The sequence below is a fragment of the Schistocerca gregaria genome, chromosome 1, assembly GCF_023897955.1.
Source record: "Schistocerca gregaria isolate iqSchGreg1 chromosome 1, iqSchGreg1.2, whole genome shotgun sequence".
NCBI classification, from domain to species: domain Eukaryota; kingdom Metazoa; phylum Arthropoda; class Insecta; order Orthoptera; family Acrididae; genus Schistocerca; species Schistocerca gregaria.
Window position 1 is genome coordinate 982,014,012 of NC_064920.1, and position 17,671 is coordinate 982,031,682.

General features: G+C 43.3%; 1 protein-coding gene across 6 annotated transcripts in view; it reads left to right on the forward strand.

Moving 5' to 3' along the window:
• The first annotated feature begins 4,642 nt into the window (after nucleotides 1-4,642).
• The window catches only part of LOC126277750 (parathyroid hormone/parathyroid hormone-related peptide receptor-like), a 721,000-nt gene continuing 707,971 nt past the window's right edge, over nucleotides 4,643-17,671 (forward strand). For 3 of the 6 annotated variants that reach the window (XM_049977388.1, XM_049977389.1, XM_049977395.1), the window contains exon 1: nucleotides 4,643-4,772. The gene's annotated coding sequence lies outside the window, so the exon portion shown is untranslated. The remainder of the gene's footprint in view (nucleotides 4,773-17,671) is intronic. The other 3 variants (XM_049977392.1, XM_049977385.1, XM_049977391.1) reach the window with 2 other exon arrangements.

The following is a 17,671-nucleotide window of genomic DNA, read 5'->3' on the forward strand; positions in this document are numbered from 1 at the left end:
GGAGGTTTTCCACAGGTCAGGGTAGTACCCGTTGGACAGGACTACGTTGTAGAGCCTGGCCAGGGTGGAGAGGAAAGAGACAGGAGCTTCACGAAGGTGACGGTAGGTGACACGAGTTTGTCCAGGAGCGGTGTTGCGTTTTGAGCGGAGTGTAGCAATAAGATCCCGTGTAGTGATAGTCACATTGAGTTTCGTGTGTGCAGTGTTGTCCAAGTACTGGAAACTACATCTACATCTACATTTATACTCCGCAAGCCACCCAACGCTGTGTGGCGGAGGGCACTTTACGCGCCACTGTCATTACCTCCCTTTCCTGTTCCAGTCGCGTATGGTTCGCGGGAAGAACGACTGTCTGAAAGCCCCCGTGCGCGCTCTAATCTCTCTAATTTTACATTCGTTATCTCCCCGGGAGGTATAAGTACGGGGAAGCAATATATTCGATACCTCATCCAGAAACGCACCTTCTCGGAACCTGGCGAGCAAGCTACACCGCGATGCAGAGCGCCTCTCTTGGAGAGTCTGCCACTTGAGTTTGTTAAACATCTCCGTAACGCTATCGCGGTTACCAATTAACCCTGTGACGAAACGCGCCGCTCTTCTTTGAATCTTCTCTATCTTCTTCCGTCAAACCGATCTGGTACGGATCCCACACAGATGAGCAATACTCAAGTATAGGTGGAACGAGTGTTTTGTAAGCCACTTCCTTTGTTGATGGACTACATTTTCTAAGGACTCTCCCAATGAATCTCAACCTGGTACCAGCCTTACAAAGAATTAATTTTATATGGTAATTCCACTTCAAATCGTTCCGAACGCATACTCGCAGACATTTTACAGAAGTAACTGCTACCAGTGTTTGTTCCGCTATCATATGATTATACAATAAAGGATCCTTCTTTCTATGTATTCGCAATACATTACATTTGTCTATGTTAAGAGTCAGTTTGCCACTCCCTGCACCAAATGCCTATCCGCTGCAGATCTTCCTGCATTTTGCTACAATTTTCTAATGCTCAAAATGGCTCTGAGCACTCTGGGACTTAACATCTGTGGTCATCAGTCCCCTAGAACTTAGAACTACTTAAACCTAACTAACCTAAGGACATCACACACATCCATGCCCGAGGCAGGATTCGAACCTGCGACCGTAGCAGTCGCGCGGTTCCGGACTGAGCGCGTTAACCGCGAGACTACCGCGGCCGGCTTTCTAATGCTGCAACTTCTCTGTATACTACAGCATCATCCGCGAAAAGCCGCATGGAACTTCCGACACTATCTACTAGATCATTTATATATTGTGAAAAGCAATGGTCCCATAACACTCCCCTGTGGCACGCTACAGGTTACTTTAACGTCTGTAGACGTCTCTCCATTGATAACAACATGCTGTGTTCTGTTTGCTAAAAACTCTTCAATCTAGCCACACAGCTGGTCTGATATTCCGTAGGCTCTTCCTTTGTATATCAGGCGACAGTGCGGAACTGTATCGAACGCCTTCCGGAAGTCAAGAAAAATAGCATCTACCTGGGAGCCTGTATCTAATATTTTCTGGGTATCATGAACAAATAAAGCGAGTTGGGTCTCACACGATCGCTGTTTCCGGAATCCATGTTGTTTCCTACAGAGTAGATTCTGGGTTTCCAGAAATGACATGATACGCGAGCAAAAAGCATTTTCTAAAAGTCTACAACAGAATATAGGTCTAGAGTTTTGCGCATCTGCTCGACGACCCTTCTTGAAGACTGGGACTACCTGTGCTCTTTTCCAATCATTTGGAACCTTCCGTTCCTCTAGAGACTTGTGGTACACGGCTGTTAGAAGGGGGACAAGTTCTTTCGCGTACTCTGTGTAGAATCGAATTGGTATCCCGTCAGGTCCAGTGGACTTTCCTCTGTTGAGTGATTCCACTTGCTTTTCTATTCCTTGGACACTTATTTCGATGTTAGCCATTTTTTCGTTTGTGCGAGGATTTTGAGAAGGAACTGCAGTGCGGTCTTCCTCTGTGAAACAGCTTTGTAAAAAGGTGTTTAGTATTTCAGCTTTACGCGTGTCATCCTCTGTTTCAATGCCATCATCATCCCAGAGTGTCTGGATATGCTGTTTCGAGCCACTTACTGATTTAACGTAAGACCAGAACTTCCTAGGATTTTCTGTCAAGTCGGTACATAGAATTGTACTTTCGAATTCACTGAACGCTTCAGTCACAGCCCTCCTTACACTAACTTTGGCATCGTTTAGCTTCTGTTTGTCTGAGAGGTTTTGGCTGCGTTTAAACTTGGAGTGAAGCTCTTTGCTTTCGCAGTAGTTTCCCAACTTTGTTGTTGTACCACGGTGGGTTTTTCCCGTGGCTCACAGATTTACTCGGCACGTACCTGTGTAAATCGCATTTTACGATTGCCTTGAACTTTTTCCATATACACTCAACATTGTCAGTGTCGGAACAGAAATTTTCGTTTTGATCTGTTAGGTAGTCTGAAATCTGCCTTCTATTACTCTTGCTAAACAGATAAACCTTCTTCCCTTTTTTTATATTCCTATTAACTTCCATATTCAGGGATGCTGTAACGGCCTTATGATCACTGATTCCCTGTTCTGCAGATACAGAGTCGGAAAGTTCGAGTCTGTTTGTTATCAGTAGGTCCAAGATGTTATCTCCACGAGTTGGTTCTCTGTTTAATTGGTTGAAAATGGCTCTGAGCACTATGGGACTCAACTGCTGCGGTCATTAGTCCCCTAGAACTTAGAACTACTTAAACCTAACTAACCTAAGGACATCACACACATCCATGCTCGAGGCAGGATTCGAACCTGCGACCGTAGCAGTCGCACGGTTCCGGACTGCGCGCCTAGAACCGCGAGACCACCGCGGCCGGCTCTGTTTAATTGCTCGAGGTAATTTTCGGATAGTGCACTCAGTATGTCACTCAATGCTCTGTCCCTATCACCCGTCCTAAACATCTGAGTGCTCCAGTCTATATCTGGTAAATTGAAATCTCCATTTAAGACTATAACATGCTGAGAAAATTTATGTGGAATGTATTCCCAATTTTCTCTCAGTTGTTCTGCCACTATTGCTGGTGAGCCGGGAGGTCGGTAAAGGAGACAATTAGTAACCTAGCTCGGTTGTTGAGTGTAACCTCCACCCATAATAATTCACAGGAACTATCCACTTCTACTTCACTACAGGATAAACTACTACTAACAGGGACGAACACTCCACCACCGGTTGCATGCAACTAGGCGCGAGTGGAGGGACAGAGGTGTCAGTTCGATCACAGACATCCGGGAAGAGGGAGTAATCGAACTGGGGAGCGTCGGGGATGGAAAAGACATCGGCGAGGTAGGTGGCAAAGTGATTGGCCTTACTAAGGGTGTCAGGGAAGGGGTGATCATCATGGAGAAGAGGATAGTAGGTGGAGGGTTTGGTTTCGGTAAGGCCACGGAAGGCTGACCAGAACTTCGGCGAGTTTATAGGTAGGATAGCATTTAAACGGGTTCATGTCTGTTGCCAGTCCTGGCGTTTCTTAGCCGCGAGCAAGTTTCGGATGTGTGGCTGGAGTTGCCGGTGGCGTCGTAGTGTGTCCGGGTCACACGTGTGGTGGAAGGCACGGTAGAGACGGCGGGATTCACGGAGGAGGAGGACGGCCTGTGGGGGTAAGGTAAGACGGTGGGGGTGGACGGCGACAGTAGGTACGTGGGCCTCCACAGCCTCAGACAAGGTCTGCTGGAGAAAGGAGGTGGCTAACTTCGTCATGTTGGTGATAGGTGAAGGGGTGGCATTCGACCTGGGTGGAGAGGGTATCCAGTAGGCATTTCAGTCGGCACGGGAATAGTCATGGATATACTTCGGGGGAGGGTCAGGATGAGGGTTGGGGCGGGGGCGACGAACGTCTGAAACGGTGAGGAGGACAGGGAGATGGTCGCTACCAATAGGCTCCAGGACATCCACAGTAATGCGGCCAAGGAAGCTGGGGGAGGAGAGGATGACATAGGGAGTGGAGTTGGATTCGGGACGGGTGTGCTGGGGAATGGGGACGAGGTCGCCTAGAAGGGAGGAGAGGAACCGATGCCACCGCCGTAACTGGGCGGCGGAACGACTATGGATGTTGAGGTCGGCGGCGATCACGTAGGAGGAGAAGGTACGGTCAATGTGGGAGAGGAAGTCGAGGTTCTCTCTCTCATTACAGTTCCTTTCATACACAATTGTCATGTGCAGTCACTGACGTTTTGCTGTCCAGCGCCATCTGTCGGACATTTTGTGAACTTTTTTTTTTTTTTTTGTTCTAATAAACCCCCATCTCATTCCAAGCATGTGTGCCAATTTTTACATCTCTATCTACATTATTCCGCGGTTTATTAAGTTTTTAAATTTATGCTGAGTATTTGATCACCCGGCATGTTGAAGCACATTGTTCTCGCAGTGCTTCCATAATTGTGTCCAGTACTTGTACACTTTTCCACACGCAAACTGTGCGACGGGCTTCAAGGTTATTAACAGTACGACGAGTCAACGGATGGTTCCTCGGCGTGTGCTGCACGGAGGCGCGACCGGAGCCTCCTTGGCCGCTGGTGTCGCGCGTGCGCGCTGAGCCACCGGCTGTGGCGGTCTGCGCGGCGTCCGCCCGTGCTGGCTGCAGGCGGCAGGCGTCGCTGCGACTCGCTGGCGTTCGGGTCGGCTCCCCTCCGTTCGGACTCTCGCAGTAGCGGCGGCGGACGGCGATCCGGCGAGCGACATCGCGCACGGCGGCGTCTACGGCGGCAGGACTGCCCAGGTGAGTACCGTACAGCCCCTGGGCTGTTCCGCTACCTGCAGCACAGGTTCACCTCGCTACTTGCTTGTGCTGCTATTTGCACTTGTGTCTTCCGTTGTACAGTTATCTATATCTCTGCGTAGTCTTATCGAGAGCGGATACGCCCCTTCTATACTACTATACTACTCTGCACGGCACCAACGGTTTCCCATGTTGCAAGGTCTTTACGATTTACATTCGCGTTGCTGTTTTTTTTCTGGTTGTCAGACACATAACAAATAACTAAATTGAATCTTTGCGTTCAGCTTCAGTACCGTATGCTAGGCACTTGTGCTGACCTACAAGGCCTGTTTTACTTTCGCTAACAGAACTGTTGATCGTCTTGTCTTGACGTTCTAGATCTCTGTTTTGCGTTGTAATTTACGCAGAAATATACAGAAAATTTAAACTGTTTCATCAATTTACGTACTTTAAGCGTGCGAGAGGGGCTCCGTTATCAACAATACTTAAGTGCAGTGTTTTTCATTTTTCCTGTTTAGGTGCACATTTCCACACTATTAAGTGGACATATGGTTCTCCACACATACTACGAATCAAATTAAGAAGGATACATATAGAGACAACAAGAGGAAATTCAATTAGGCTATGGCTACGAAGCGTTCGCAACTCTGTACAGTTTTCTTATAAATCATAATGACAAAACGCTGTTTCATTTTCAGTTAAACTTGACTGTAATGAGTGGTATGTTCATTCTTATCTGCTCGACTGTAGTTTTCTGTAGCAGGTATTTCCGTCCATGTGCCAAACCTGTCTTACTTCTAACAGTGCTGTTCTCTTTCTGGATAAAACTGGTATAAGGTCAATTCCTATGCTTTCTGCCACTTACATACCTCCACTTTTTCTTATCACTCATTTTTGTTCGTGTGCAATTAAACTATTGTTCCCGATCTTTTTATAACCCAGCGGAATTGTTTATAGAGATCAGTTCTAAGGCTTCTTACAAATCTTAAGCACTGTCTTTTGACTAAATAAAACTGAAAAATGTAATAGTATATATATCAGTCTGTATCAGATTAGTTTTGTGATCATTAGTGATGCTCAGAAATCTGTAATCCATAATTGTTCGGTTGACCACCTCTTTCTAACCAATGGTCCAAAACAACATTAGCAGCGTTTGTTTTTAAAGTGGCTTTTCTGCGACATTCCTTTAACGCCATAATTTTTTCGAGTTACTATTGCAGGTTTATTCATAATGAAAAAGTGTAAGAGATAAAGATTATAAAAATTCGGTATTATTGCTTAGCTGTTTTTCTAGTGTTCGACTGTGAATGGTGAATGCCTGAAGAATGTACCAGACTGTATCTAACATGACAGCCATGTAATTTCAACCCCAATTAAACAGGGTACTTCAAGGACAGTTGAAAATGTTTTCAGGAGGTGGTAATATAGTCTAAACCGAATAAAACATTTCTAACAGCATGTGCTCACTACTTAATGGTTACAGAGATACATATGTTACAATGTAATGCAAACCGATACTCGCAAATGGTATTAAGCAAAGGCAAATGATTCAGTCCGAAGATGCTTTTCATAAATTCCTAAAATATTTGACATCCCTTCTGAAACAGTTTCTGTATATATGGACTAGCCGCAAGTGCTTTTGGGTATTGATTCACACTTCCGGTTTTTTTAGTGAAATAGCAATACTGTATCGTCTGTGTATTTCAAATGTATTTCGAATGTAAATTATTATATACCGTATCGTAAGTTCTGGATTAACAAAATATGATCTTTGCCTTCTAGCAGTTGTAAGTATACTGTACAGCCACAAATGTTTAACTGCACTGATTAACGTACATATATAGCAGGGAGTGAAGTGATGAAATTGTCTTTGAGTGATATGCCTCTGCTGATTTTGATACAAAATTACGTCGATGTAGATTTATATTCAAAATATGCAGTTATGAGTCACAATCTGACAGTTTCCCCTACGATATGTCCGCACATATCGTAGGGGAAACTGTCAGATTGTGACTCATAACTGCAGAACTTTCGGTGTCCTGGCAGATCAGTGATATTTCCATAACTTACAAAGATCAGGTGTTCCTAAGAACCGAATTTTCAATGACCCAGCAACTCTCGTCAACTAATTTACTTTGAGGTTCTTGTCCCTCTGCTATTCTATAAACTTAGTTGTAAGTTAGCTACTATATTGTAAAATGTCTAGTGTATTTCATCACTGCCTTACAGGAGTATGGAGTTCAGAGATTTTAGTCACATACTGAACAGATATTCCCTGAAGTAGAATAACTTTTTGTGTCACCTATAAAATTCGGTTCTTAACGCATGACACCTTTTGAAAATTACCAATTCACTTATTTCAAAAACGGTAATTTTTGAGTGTAGCCACATACCCCACTCCTCAAGGGTGAGTCAATTGTTAAGGTTGCATGAGCGGGAAAGTTTGAAAACTGAAATTCCAGACGACTTTCTGTCCGATGTGTTGTGTCTGATTGTTCTATGGCTTTCTTTGGTGATACCCAAGTGAATTGGTGCGCTATATGGAATCTTTTCTCATATGTCATTTGTTGTGTTGCAACTACAGTTATGTATCACAAATAACAAGGGCATGCACAATTTTTTATGGAAAATGTACTTGCTCTTGCATTGTTCTAAACAAATTACTTGTCAAGAAAGACACTTATTTTCCTTTTGAGTTGTGAGAAACACCTCCAATATTGTTTTTGCTTTAATGAATTCCCGCACCACTATTTCGAATGACAGTCCACGCACTAGTACCGCTCAATTTAATCAGAAAAAAAATTAAATGTCTGTTTCGGACAACACGGCAATCATAGAAGCAGCTAAGTCTTGGACCAAAATAAGCTACATTTACCGGACGGTCGAAACTGAATATCCTTATGTGGAAACCAAGAACGAAAATGCATTTATTCAAACGCGATGTGACGCCGAATGTGAAAGAAACTGAGTTAGAAGAAATAGAGAGAGAGAAAGCACTAATGTATATGTTATCTTTTGTAGTAATAAATGTATCGCTTTTTATTTCAGTCTGAAGTTCTGAGGAGTGCGTTGATTGTATGTCCACGGGCTCTAGACGTCTTTTTGTAGCTGATGTTTACATTTTGTGGCTACAGCGATATCTTGTTCTTGTTTATACAGTATTATAAAACGTGAAGTTTTTAATGCATGCAATGATAGCAATAATTTGGAAACATTCCACAGGCTACGTCATCTCGATTTACACAATCTTTTCTGTATTCTGCCTCAGAAATAAGTTATCATCATCTGAATCACACGTTGGTGACGTATAGTATTTCAAAGTATTAGTAATGAAAATTATACTCTCCTAATTTTGAATGAAGAAGTTATAGGACCATATGTAAATAATACATGCTTGCTACCATTAAAGGTTGTACTGAGTTAAATCGTTGCCTGTAAATAGGTACACAGGGCAGCAACTAGTTTCAAATTGCTTGTTTTACACGATTTGTTATATTAACTGTGTACTTCTTATTCTGTGTTCGTTATATATGTATAACTACTCAAACCTAGCAAACCTAAGGACATCACACACTTCCATACCCTAGGCAGGTTTCGAACCTGCGACCGTAGCAATCGCCCTGTTCCGGACTGAAGCGCGTAGAACCACTCGGCCACCGCGGCCGGTCGAATACGGTCTTAACATAGCAGTAGAAAACAATTAGTCTATGATATTGTGAGAGACCAGACGATGTGCGAAACGCCGAAACGCTTAGTTCACTGGGAAGGTAAAAGATAAAAAGCATAAATAGTAAATTATATGTGGCCGTACATTTTGATCATGAGATAGTGTGGATCACAATAAAGATATTTCTCAATACCTAAAAATCACAACAGGCTACAATTGCAAATATTTGTATTATTGAATAAAACAAATACGAGTACTTGCGATCGGTATTGTTGTTTTTACATGTTGTCAAACTTTGGACCTCTGTTACCTTCAAAGTGACCATGCCAGTCTCCATGAAGATTTTTTTTCTCTTCACCCACATTTTGTTCAAAGATATCTGCAAATAATTTTTGATATGAATCTTTAAAATACACGCTTAATTGCCTACAAAACTATTGGCTGAAAACACGTTTATTATGACCGTGGTACGTAAAATAACATATATATGTTGTTTCTACATAGACTGCTGATCTATGATGCAACCTGAAATACGTAGATTCCCAGTAAGACTGAACCGTCACCAATCGGCCTGTTTGCCATTTTGGGCAAACTTTGTCACGTTTTCTATCTACCAGAGATGCGCAAGAGGATTCAGAGTATTGTCAATCATAAAACGTCAGGCTGCACATAGGGGCCGGCCGGTGTGGCCGAGCGGTTCTACGCGCTACAGTCTGGAACCGCGCGACCGCTACGGTCGCAGGTTCGAATACTGCCTCAAGCATGGATGTGTGTGATGTCCTTCGGATAGTTAGGTTTAAGTAGTTTAAGTACTAGGGGACTGATGACCAAAGATGCTAAGTCCCATAGTGCTCAGAGCCCCCCCCCCCCCCCCCTTCTTTTTTTGCTGCACATAGGAAAGACCGTGTCTCCATCGTCTAATAAACAGCTCTCACCGTGTTCGACTTTCCGGCTCTAGGAAAGAGTTCAATAACATTCCAGTTTGTACTACAGTATTGTGTAAAATACATACATACATCAAACATAATACGGGAGGTGCTGTTCGCGTGCATCTACCACTTATGATTAGCTCATTGACTATAAATGTGAACTTCTTTACGGTCACTCCATAGAATCACCTCGCCGAGTGTCGGCTTGGTGTGCGCTGATAGTACATGTTTTCTCAGTGTCTTTTCCCTGACGGAGAATATGTCAATTAAAGAACCGCCAGAAGACGTCTATAGCATTAACGAATGCTTGTGAAAACAGTGATGAAGCATTTCAGGGTTTCAGGGAATACTCTCGCAGGGCGTAATAAATGAAATTGTTTGATATACGACTCAGTCACACATCAATTACCGGCAACCTTTAAGCGACTCATTATGCTGAAACACTGGTCTGCTTATTGAAGGGAAATTTATCTTCCGTCACTCATAAATACCGAGATTTGTTAATTTGTTTCCGTCCAGTTTTTAATTAAAATGTATCTCAGTATTCAAAGAGAGTCTGCTTATTCGCTGACAGTTCTTTTTCTCATAGGGCTATTAAACCTTAGGTGAAGCTGTGTTTCCCTTCGAAGAGATAAAGATGCAAACTTGTATTTACTATTCAGTGAAATACGAGGCTGTGATTTTGTGTAACGGAACGTGCTTTCTTAGTTTCATACGATATCTACGTCATTTTCCAAAAGTATTTTTATAAAGAAATAAAATCTGTGATTTACAGAATCCATGACATTGTCATGAAGTCCCACAGAAGCTAGGCATTAATTTGAAGCAATGTGATGGCAATGCACACACTGAGCGGTCACTGCACCTACCTAAGTACGGCGATGACAGGTTTCGTCATTATTCTTAGAAGAATAAATTAAAAAGGTATATATCTGGTTAGTACACAGTCTAACATGGGGTTTCTATGACACATATTCACTGGAAAAAAGTGGGACCTTTCATATGATGGACCCTGAATTTCGAACTCCGATCTTTCTACATTTCATAAATTTTAAATGGGATTCGTTTTTCATCAATTAGCTACAAAATAATTTACGTTCACACTTTGAATGTTACATAAAATGAGTGGGTGCTTGCAAATTAATTTTCGGTCTTGGCCGACACTTTATTATTTCGAATTTAAGTAGCCTGTTTAGGCTAACTGCCATCAACGGCTCTGTATAAAACAAAAAGTATAAACTTAGGATACGTATGTGGATGAATACAGGAGGCGACAGTCACTGGTAAGAAGATAAATTGTTTAATAGCAATCAGGTGACGCTCAGAGTGCAGCATAATGCATATGAAACCCACAATTTGAGATACGAACATAAGTTAAACAACAAAAATTAGCACTCTTAGTTGGACACCTAAGTTGTATGTAGTATATGTAGCGCAAATTTCTGCTAGCACAGGGAAGGTTCAGTTAATGAAAGGACTAGGCCACAATCAATACTCAAACGTGATTGACTTTATTACAATATAAGCCTCTGAGCAAGTTTCATTCCTTGGTACTTATTAAAAAAAAGACACACAGAGTATAAAATTTTAAGACAAAGTTTGTGATAAAAACATTACTCTAATTAAATACAAAAACCTCTAAAATTAATTCAAGCTGACAAGTAAATGACTTTAGAGTTAACTTCTGCAATAGGTCAACACCGGATCATTAAACAACATTAAACAAACTCGTGGTTTTAAAATTAAGCCACCGCTCACGCAACTACAAATGCATCAAGAGATAACGGTTATAACTGGAGGCGTATACTTAAAGCAGGATTACACAGCTTTCCTTTCATCACACATGAACTGCCGCTCTTGGTACGAGCCCTTTTCCTCTCCAACAGTCAACAGGCCCAGCTAGCCCGTCTCTTCAGGCAGGTCGTTGTACACACTGGAGAGAACACAAAGTAACAACACCAGCTTCTGAAACACACAAACAGATAGTTTTCTTTCAACAAGCCTGAGAACATGTCCATACGTACTTCAGGGAGTACAGGCCAGACCATAATGACAATTTAAACTGTGGCCCGGAAAACTTCAAGCAACCAGTTGGTTCAGTAAATTAAAAATTAAATTAACCACACTTGATAAACCATCTAAACACGGGAATTTCAGTACTAAGGAGATCGTTCAGGACTGGCAGTTGGCAATACCAATAGCACAGATTGAAGGCAAGAAGAGGCAGCAGTACATTAAATCACGTTATTACCACAGTCCATGGGCTTAAATTTTGCACACACCGAAAAAAAACCTGGTTCCAATGCCGTCGTGAGCAGAAACGAGGCTGCCCACTCAGAGTCACGTCAACCAATGAATGTCAGAATCATCAACGCCAGCGCCATTAGTCTCAGTTCTACGGGTTGCCAGCTTATATTGCCGCCCTGCGTGCTTCAAAACACAGTGCATGCGCGACTCACGCCTCCTAGCGGCTCCGTTTTCACTCTCGCTTTTCGTGCCTCGCCTCAGGAGCGAGCGATATAAGCAAACTTTTCGCCAGACGAGATCGTTAACCGCTAGGTCGATGTGCACATATCAGTATGTATAAACTGAGATGTCTCTTTAGACGTAATGTATCTCTATTAAGCACGGAATACAATACTGAGATCATTTAGTATTGTTGACTGTGGAAATTCCTACAATGTCTCACACTGTTTATGAGATATTTGTGGCGTTCAGAATTGTAGTGACACCCAGTATGTGTAGTGTATTCTAGACAACGCTCTCTCGTCACAAGTCTTTAGTCTTGCTACAGAATTTCATAGATTTACTTTGTTATATATACAGAACGTGTCGTACATAGTGATTACACTGAACTTTAATGAAGTCCTTCGGACGACAGTACACAGTAGTTAAAGTCAGCTCAAGTATTTGTTTTCTTGTTGGTCTGAAGTTTCTTTAAAAGGTGTAAATACTTCCACGTATCCTGTCATCTCGGCGGAAATGTAACGATGTGGCAAAAGTCACGTGATACCTCCTAATATTGCGTCGTACCTCATTTTCCCCGGCGTAGTGCAGAAACTCGACGTGGCATGAACACAACAAGTCGTTGGAAGTCCCCTGCAGAAATACTGAGCCATAAAACCCCTGTAGGCGTCCATAATTGTGGAAGTGTAGCCTGTGGATAAAAGTTCGATGGGACTCGTTTCGGGCGATCTCGGTGGCCACGTCATTCACTCGATTTGCCCAGAACGTTCTTCAAACAAATCGCAACAACTATAGTCGCGTGATATGACATCGTTGTTTAGGAATATGAAGACCGTGAAAGGCTGCGAATGTTCTCCAAGAAGCCGAAATAATACCGTCTCTAATCTGGTTCAGTTGGACCAGAAGATCCAATCCATTTCAGGTAAACGCAGCCCACGCCGTTATGGAGCCACCACAAGCATGAAACAGTGCTTTGTTGACAATCTGGGTCCATGGCTTCGTGGGGTCTGCACCACACTGGAATCTTACCATCAGTTCTTACCAACTGAAGTCGGGACTCATCTGACAGGCGACGGTTTTCCTGTCGTTTAGGGTGCAACTGTTATGGTCACGAGCTCAGGAGTGCGGCTGCAGGCGATGCTGTGCGGTTTGCCAAGGAAGTCGCGTCAGTCGTCTGCTGCCATGGTCCATTAACGCCAAATTTCACCGCGCTGTCCTAGTGGGTTCCTTTATCATACTCTCTACGGTGATTCCTAAATTTATTTCACCGACTGTTGCTTTTCTGCTCGCGATGACAACTCTTTACAAACGCCGCTGCTCTCCGTCGTTACGTGAAGGCCGTCGCCCATTGCGTTGTCCGTGGTGAGACGTAACGCCGGAAATTTGGTATTCTCGAGAGTCTCTTGACACTGTGGGTCTCTGAATATTGAATTCCCTAACGATTACAGAAACGGAATATCCCATTCGTCTATCTCCAATTACCATTCCGCGTTCAAAGTCAATTCAGTTAACTCCCGTAATTAATGGAAAGACCTTATTGGTACCAGGAATTGCTCTCACTATTTGTTAAGTCTTCAAGTCTTAACATCCCCGATGGCCCTGTGTGTTAACGATCCGCCTACGGGACTCACGGATGTGAACCTGACTCACCTGGTGGAGTAACGACAAGGGTCGTTGAATAGGCCAGGCTGGATTTGGTTTTTACCCTGTTTGACACGCCCTATTAAATGATCACCAGGCTGTGGTGCCCATGTTTCAGCTCTGCTATATTCTACGTAAACCTCTAGAACACGTTCTCACGTTTGTACATAGGATCATGGGGGTAGAGATTTGAGGCAGACAGATTGCATCTGGGGAAGGGGTGGGGATGAAAAGACGCTGATGACCATAAATGTTTAGCCTCTTCAAACCGTTAATCATCATATTTATTTTAGTCATCATTGTTGTGACTGGTCTGATGCGACCGGCCACAAATTCCTCTCTTGTGCTAAATTTTTCATCTCAGAGTAGCCCTTGAAACTTACGTACTCAGTTTGCTGGATGTATCCCAATCTCTGTCTTCCCCTAGAGTTTTTACCCTCTTTAGCTCCCTTTGGTACCGCGGAGGTTTTTCCATGATGTCGTAACAGATGTCCTACCATTCCTTACCTTCTTCTTGTTTGTGTTTTCCATACATTCCTTTCCTCGACGATTCTGCGGAGAACTTTCTCATTCTTTATCTTACCTGTCCTCCCAATTTTGAACATTATTTGCGTCTGTTTCGGTTTTCGCTGAGTACACGTCTAACTGCCATACAATACTGTGCTCTAAAAAGTACACTGTCAGGAACTTCTTGCCGGCCGCTGTGCCCTAGAGATTCTAGGTGCTTCAGTCTGGAACCGTGCGACCGCTACGGTCGCAGGTTCGAATTCTGCCTCGGGCATGGATGTGTGTGGTATCCTTAGGTTATTTAGGTTTAAGTAGTTCAAAGTTCTAGGGGACTGATGACCTCAGATCTGAAGTCCCATAGAGCTCATAGCCATTTGAACCATCAGAAACTTCTTCTTGAAATTATAATCTGTATTTGGTACTAGTAGACTACTCTCGACTAGGGATGCCCTTTTTGCCACTCCTAAACTCCTTTTCATGTCCTCCTTCCCCTGTTCGTCATGGATTATTTTGCTGCCTATGTAGCAGAATTCCTTAACTTCAGCTTCTTTTTGATCACCAATTATGATGTCAACTTTCTTACATCTCTCATTTTTGCTACATCTCATTACTTACGTCTTTCTTCGATTTACTCTCAATCTATATTCTGTACTCATTAGATTGTTCATTCCATTCAACAGCTCCTTTAATTCTTCTTCACTTTCACTGAGAACAGCAATGTCACCAGGCGAATCATTCACCTTGAATTTTAATTCTACTCCTGAAATTTTCTTTCTTCATTACTTCTTCGACCTATGGATTGAAAACCAGGGGCGCAAGACTAAATTTCTGCCTTATGCTCTTTTTAATCTGTGCACATCGCTCTTGCTCTCCCCCTTTCACTGTTCCCTCTTGGTTCTTGTGCATGTTGTATATCTCTCGTCATTCCCTATAGCTTATTCGAACATCTTGCACCATTTGACATTGTCGAACTATTTTTCTATGTCGACATATCCTATGAAAGTGTCTTGATTTTTCGTCAGCCTTGCAGTAGCAGCAACTTAACATATAGAGCGTTTATTAACAGAAATCACCAAGAGCAGTACTGAATCATTCTCAATGCAAATACCGAAGACCTGACAATACCTCGAATCAACTCATTCGAAAACAATGTGCGAGCTCGGCTTCTTCAACTGTTTTCATCTTCAGTGAAACTATCACGCGTATGTCGACGCACTATTATGTTTCTTTTTAGATCAATGTTTCGGCAGCTATAACTATTGGCTATCACAGTGATGAACACAGAAAGTTAGGTACTCTGTATTTTGGAGGCCACTGCAAGATGAAGAGGTGAATTATTTTGCAGGAGATTTTTTAATGATGTGTGAATGTAATATCACTGTAATTTTTTATATACTAGTATTTACGAATTTTCTTTCAAGTCAGATCAAGTTGTATGGGTAAGCATTTTGCATAAAAAAGATTTCGGTTTATTTGCCGCATCAAATTCTAGCAAAATTCCAAGCTTCCGATGGTTGCCTCCATCATAGTTGTCAGGGGTAAACTGACTGTCGTGTACTGGCGAGGCTTCCACTTTCGTAGCCACAGGACGGCATCTGATTGGTTGCATTTCGTCGCGATGACAACGCGAAAAGGCGCATAGTATGGACACAGTGGACAACACCTAAGTACGCGCCATTTCCGTATTGTTATTATGACGTAATCCAGCAAATCAGATGCCGTCCTGCAGCTATAAAGTGGAAGCCTCACCAGTTCCGACAGTGAGTTTTAGCAAATGATGATGAGGATGGAGGCAGTCATAGAAAACTTGAAAATTTATCTAAATTTGACGCAGCAAGTAAACGGAAAACTTTTTATGCGAGGACTCCGTCGCGAAAAGCTTCGTAGCTGTATGCGGTTTGCTCATAAATCTCCTGGCGGCAAGCGCTCCCCAAGTTCTGCACGTAAGCAGCAATAGGATTCGCTACAAGGTCACAGAAACTATACATCCAAAACCTTACTTTAGTTGGCGATGCAGTATAATACACATCTTCATGTTATTATGTGCAGCGTATCTCGACTTTCAGAGATGGTTCTGCTTACTACAGAAAACATGTATCAGAGATGAAGTAATGATGGTTAGAACTGAGAATAAGCAGTACTAGTCGAAAGAGTGTGGAGTGGCACAGAAAATCGTTCATATCGAAATAAATAAATAAGCCCGAAATAAGCCGAACAATAAAAAAAGAACAAGTCAAATTCATCATTTTCTGGGCTGTAGTGATAGAAAATGAATATACATTTCGTTGTGACTCGTCTTGTGATATTCGGCTAATAAAAGACGTTTACATCTACATCTACATCTTCATCTACATACTCCGTAATCCACCATACGGTGCGTGGTGGAGGGTACCTCGTACCACAACTAGCATCTTCTCTCCTTGTTCCACTCCCAAACAGAACGAGGGAAAAATGACTCCCTATATGCCTCTGTACGAGCCCCAATCTCTCTCACCTTATCTTTGTGGTCTTTCCGCGAAATGTAAGTGGGCGGCAGTAAAATTGTACTGCAATCAGCCTCAAATGCTGGTTCTCTAAATTTCCTCAGTAGCGATTCACGAAAAGAACGCCTCCTTTCCTCTAGAGACTCCCACCCGAGTTCCTGAAGCATTTCCGTAACACTCGCATGATGATGAAACTTACCAGTAACAAATCTAGCTGCCCGCCTCTGAATTGATTCTATGTCCTCCCTCAGTCCGACCTGATAGGGATCCCAAACATTCGAGCAGTATTCAAGAATAGGTCGTATTAGTGTTTTATAAGCGGTCTCCTTTACAGATGAACCACATCGTCCCAAAATTCCACCAATGAGCCGAAGACGACTATCCGCCTTCCCCACAACTGCCATTACATGCTTGGCCCACTTCATATCGCTCTGCAATGTTACGCCCGAATATTTAATCGACGTGACTGTGTCAAGCGCTACACTACTGTAAATTCGAACATTCAGGATTCTTTTTCCTATTCATCTGCATTAATTTACATTTATCTATATTTAGTGTTAGCTGTCATCAGCTTCCGAGCGCTAGTCATAACACCGCAATGAGGGCGTACAGAATAAACTGCCACGTAGCGTAGCACAGCGAGAAAACTGGCAGGTAAGCAGGATTGCCTTAGGCTGCTTGGATTGTACATAGCTTGGCTTGGACGGGATTGAAGAAGCCGGCGCTTTCTGCTGATAACGTGCGGCAGCTTGCCTGTGCGGGTAACAGGCAAGCTTGGGTAGGTTAAAACGGAATGTGTACACCTGTGGAGGTTATTAGCTCCCGGGCAACGCCCGCCTCTGTGCCCGTGTCGTATGTGGAACACCCTGCAATTTGGCATAAAGCCCTTCCGGCAGCCAGCGCATTTATAAATGTAGCCTTTCCCGCCGGCACCTCCGGACACGCACAGTGCTGTCAGCGGGATTCAGTTAATTGCCTGACGACCCGCGGTATCTGCTGCGGGGTCGGAGTTTAATCGCACGTATGGCACGGCGAGGCCATGGGGGCCGGCGCGGCGCGCCGCCGGCTAAAACCGTCCGCTTATCTGCGTGCTCGAGGCCGCAAACCGCTGCCGCCACGGCCCACGCAGCGCTCTGTCCACTCAGTCACAGGGCACTCGGCGCGTGCTGTGCTCGGCTGTACTCTGCAGCCTTGTTTGCGTATTGT